At 38.8% G+C, this 5,000-nt stretch overlaps 2 protein-coding genes across 26 annotated transcripts in view; both read left to right on the top strand.

Moving 5' to 3' along the window:
* LOC101885865 (calcium-independent phospholipase A2-gamma) overlaps positions 1-2,795 on the top strand; it is a 17,339-nt gene extending 14,544 nt beyond the window's left edge. For all 3 annotated transcript variants that reach the window (XM_073942442.1, XM_073942441.1, XM_073942440.1), the window contains exon 10: positions 1-2,795. This exon is cut by the window's left edge and continues 1,280 nt beyond it. The gene's annotated coding sequence lies outside the window, so the exon portion shown is untranslated.
* A 650-nt stretch (positions 2,796-3,445) lies between these two features.
* Positions 3,446-5,000, top strand: part of nrcamb (neuronal cell adhesion molecule b) — a 67,152-nt gene continuing 65,597 nt past the window's right edge. For all 23 annotated transcript variants that reach the window (XM_073942425.1, XM_073942423.1, XM_073942401.1 and 20 more), the window contains exon 1: positions 3,446-3,540. The gene's annotated coding sequence lies outside the window, so the exon portion shown is untranslated. The remainder of the gene's footprint in view (positions 3,541-5,000) is intronic.

Raw genomic sequence — 5,000 nt, 5'->3', positions numbered from 1 at the left:
TCACAAAGCCCTGATCTCAATCCTATAGAGAATGTGTGGGCGGAGCTGAAAAAGCTTGTGCGAGCAAGACAGCCAACAAATCTGACTCAGTTACAGCAATTCTGCAGGAGGAACGGGCCAAAACTCCTGCAAACTACTGTGAGAAGCTTGTGGAAGGAGACCCAAAACATCTGACCAGAGTCATACAGTTTAACAGCAAAGCTAAAATACCAAGGAAATGTGTGTAAACTCCTGACTGTCTAGAAATTAATAACAAATTCTCTCATTATTCTGGCATTTAGCAAATGTAAATCATTTAGATAATCCTAACGGATGTAAAATAGTAAACGTTTAGTGTCATTCACCATCAGACACTTTTTAAAAACATGGTTATGTTCCTTTTTTTAGTGTATGTAAACTTCTGGTTCTGAAGACAGTATTGATCAGCACAGGCAGCTCATACACCTGTATACTTGAGCACACACACACACACACACACACACACACACACACACACACACACACACACACACGACTGAAGTGCTAATGTCCAGCAGCTGCAGAGCTGATGTTTCTGCTGTAGATCAGTGGATTAGCAGAGCTGATGTGTGCTGTTACACAGATCTACAGCAGTAAACCAGTAAATCTCCATCTGCTCTCCTTCCTCCTCTTAGATTTGGGTTTTCTGATGGTTATGATATTTAATAAAGCTGCCTGTGACCTTTGACCTCTGCAGTTTGCAAACACCAGTGTTATCCTCCTCATTCGTTGTCCTGCAGATGTCTGAACAGTTTGTATTCTCTAATATTCTCAGGATTTTATCAGGAGTTTATTTTGAATGACGCATGTGTTCACTCATATTTATAGCACAGACATTATTGAAATATTAACAACACGTCACTTTTTAATTCTGTGATTAATAAACTGTGTTTTTCCTCAGATTTGCCACTTTATCTCTCACATCAGTGAGTGTATTCCTCAATTATCAGTGTCAAACATCATTTATAAATGTAAAGAGTAAAATGTGGTGTGTGTTTGTGTAGTCTGGGGTCTGATATTTTGGTGTTGTTGTTCATGACTGCTGTTTTCCTACAGTTTTACTGTAAAACACTATGAACACCTCATGAACTGAGCTGGACGAATATGTTTATCACTCATACACACTGTGGTGAAGATGTTCACACACACACACACTCACGCACTCTTCAGCTTCAGGCAGATGGTCATACAGTATTAATGCAGCATCATTCATCTGACATTATGGAGGATCTTCAGCTCTGCATCAATACTAAACTTATTAACAGAGACCTTAACAAGTGTAGAGAGACAGAGAGAGTGCAGTCTATCAGTTAACACACACACACACACACAAACTTTTAACACACTTTAAACACTCATAATAAACAAGGAACATCCGTTGTGTGTCAGTATAGAGGCTAAACTGATCATAATGTTATGTCAGCATTCTGTTCTCCATCAGCCACACACACACACACACACACACACACACACACACACACTTTAAACACACTTATAATAAACAAGTTGTGTATCAGTCCAGAGACTGAAGGATGAACTGATCATGGTAATGTGTGTGTGTCAGCATTCTGCTTTCCATCAGCAACACACACACACACCAGTCACTGCAGAGACAGACACACACACACACGTATCCCATGCTGCCCTGCTGTCGGTAATGAGCAGGAGCCCAAGGGCCTGATGGAGATCGGGCTGACTGTGGAGAAGAGCTGTGTCTGCTGTTATCTGCTCTTCTCTCTTATAAAATGGATGTTTTTACAGAAGCACATTGTTTTTTACAGGTTAATGTATATTTTCAGGTTTATCATCTTCTCCATTCTGTAGCGTGTAGGCAGTTTTCAGCATGTTACTGTACATTTTCTTTTTCAAAGTACTTTTTTTAAGTTTCTAAATTTAAAGCACATAAGTAAACATACACACACACACACACACACACACACACACACAGTGCTCAGCATAACCGAGTGCAGCCCATTTTAAAAATGAATGTTTTCCTTTATTTATCAGTGAATAGGAGTCATGTACAGTATTTTGGTGCAGTTAAACAAAACAGATTTATTAACCAGACATAATGAAAATGGAAATAAATACATTTAAATTCATGCAAAATATTACAAACTGCAACATTTCAATTAAATTGTAGATATTTTTGTTTCTCTTGGTTTTTGCTATTTTTTTTTAAATATCTTTAATAGTTTTCCATAACATAATATTGGGCTGCTAGATTTTGGACCGTTATCATTAGTTGTTTTGTTAGATCAGCTCCAGATTTATCTTCAGTACTGACTAATCTATTGTATATGCACAAATATGATACTGTAAAGCTTGCAATAGAAAATAAGAACTTAAATGAGAGATTTCCGCAGGGTGAACTCATATATCACTGCAACAATGCACACACACACATTCACATACAAATGCTCATTCACACAGCTCTATAAAGCATAATTATTTGAGGAGGGATAAAATAAGATGTTTTATGGGTAATTATTAGCTACTTTGCATTACTGTACTCAGAAAACCCACAGCGTTCCTCCAGTGTTTGTATTTAGTTTGTGTGTGGGGATATTTTGGGGAGGGAATCAAATAAGAATGTTCCAGCAATGTTTTTTTGTTGTTTTGCTGGGTAAATATGATCATATACTGACACATCACCAACACTGCACTTTCACTGATACTTTTACAGATAATTACAGGCAAATTTACAGAAAAAAAGATGATGTGTGAACAGCCCCTTATTGAAAATACTGTCGAAATAAAGTCGCTAATAAAGTGTTTCTGTAAATTTTCTCTGTATTTAATGGGATTATGTGTGAAAGTGGGTATATGACAGTACACCTGACATGATTCTCTCTTCTGTCTCCGGTTATCAGTCTCTCACTGTTTCTTTCCTTCTTCTGAAAGTCTTGATGACACCATCATGGAGTGTTTCTGTTATTATTTCAGCTAATAGGATTATCATGACTATATGATTAATCACATATGACCACTTTCCTTACTGAGAAACCTGTGAAAAGAGTTCATACACTTTTATTTGTATAGTATTTTATTGAATATTGATTATGTCAAAGCCACTTTATAAAGACAAGTCAATGTCAACTGAAGCCAATGTTTATTTATAAAGAGCTTTTTAAAAACAACAACTGTTTACCAAAGTGCTGTATAAGCAAACACATCTGTTTATCAATAACCCATTTCCTGAGTAATGTTGTTTTTATTTATTTATTTATTTAAGATCTCTAAACTAAATGACAAATATTTCCCTTGAATCTTTGATTAGTTTGGTTATCGTCCGTCACTGTTTACCACTGCAGGTGCCGCTTCAGCGCTGCGCGTGGCCGAGAGAGAGCCTGCGCGTGCCAGACAGAGAGGCTGCGCGTTCCTGAGGGCGGCGGATATTTACCGGAGATGCGCGCGGGAGTCAGTCAGTCAGTCAGTGGCGGTGCGGGACAGAGACAGACGCGGCACCGGACACCGGAGCAGAAGCAATAGCTGCAGCGGAGACACGGCGCCTCTCCTCAGGTCAGTGGCCGCTGTTTGTGCTCATATCCCGGCTGTATTTGCGGGATCCGGGAGTTTGTGACGCTCTCGGTAACAGAACTCGGGTGTCCACATATCAGTTATCAGATCCTCGTTATGTCAGATGTGATATTCTCAGAGGCAGTTCTGACAGATATGATCATGTCTGAGCTCAGTTATGACACGTGATATTCTCTGAGGTGTGTGATATTCCCTCATGCAGGACGCGCTTATAGCTGATTTTCGCGCTCATTTCTGCCTCGGCTTGTGTCGTTTATGAATCGCGTTCACCTGTCAAGCACTGTCCGACTGTCATGAGTGTGATATCTGTCATAATGTGTGTGTTTTGTTCTGTTTATGCTGGAGATGTTGGAGTTGTTGTGATGTTGTGTTCAGGTGACGCGCGCAGGTGCAGCTCGGGCGCGCGCGCGGTTGAATTCAGATTAAATCCGCTTATTTTTATTTGCGGCAGATTAATAATGAGCTTCAGGTTTAATGTAAAGCAGTGTTGCTGAATGAGGACACGAGTCTGCCTTTGTTTATCAGCTTAAAATCAACAGCTACAGTATTATCAAGTGTGTGTGTGTGTGTGTGTGTGTGTGTGTGTGTGTGTGTGTTTGTGTGTGTGTGTGTAGCCTTATAATATCTCTCGTTTATGAAGTTGACTATTGTATATTATTTTGTATATATATTAATATTTGGGCTCTAAAATGCCCTTTAATTGTCATCTGAGTAATCTTTGCCATTATCCTTTAATTCACTGGTTTTAGGTATTTGACAACCATTCTGATGTTTATATCTTCAAGCAGATCATGTTTAGTGTCTTCACTTATATTCTGACTGCATTATAAGTGTTGTTTCATTCTGATTATAAACATTTCTGTCACTCTGAATGACACATTATTTATATTTTATAATTTTATTTTTATGAATTATTAATTATGAATTGTTGAATTATTAAAATAACAAATATTAGAAATATTAATTATGATAAATCAATATTTTATTCATAAAATTTGATGTTAGCTTAAGAACGTCTTGTTTAATCACATAACACGGCTATTTTCAAGGGTGCGTACGGGGTCATGTTTAGCTAACTTCTGGACACACACACTCTCCCTCACACAAATACACACACACACACACACACACACACACACACACACACACACACACACACAATATCTCTCTTACACACAGTAAAGATGCACAGACTCTCTATCTTTCTCTCTCACATACACACTCACTCTCTCTTTCACACACACACACACACACACACACACACACTCAGACACTCTGCATTCCAGTACTGGCTCACATCCCCAATTAATGCAATGCTAATGAGAGAGTCTCTATTGTCTGCAGCCGCAGCGCCTCAATAGCAGCTCAACCGCCACCGAGAGCAGATTCAGGACACTCAGAGTGTGTGTGTGTGTGTGTGTGTGTGTGTGTGTGTGTGTGTG

Source organism: Danio rerio, chromosome 25 (assembly GCF_049306965.1).
Source record: "Danio rerio strain Tuebingen ecotype United States chromosome 25, GRCz12tu, whole genome shotgun sequence".
Classification (NCBI taxonomy): Eukaryota; Metazoa; Chordata; class Actinopteri; order Cypriniformes; family Danionidae; genus Danio; species Danio rerio.
The sequence above is the reverse complement of the archived record's forward strand: the minus strand, read 5'-3'. Positions and strand labels throughout refer to the sequence as shown.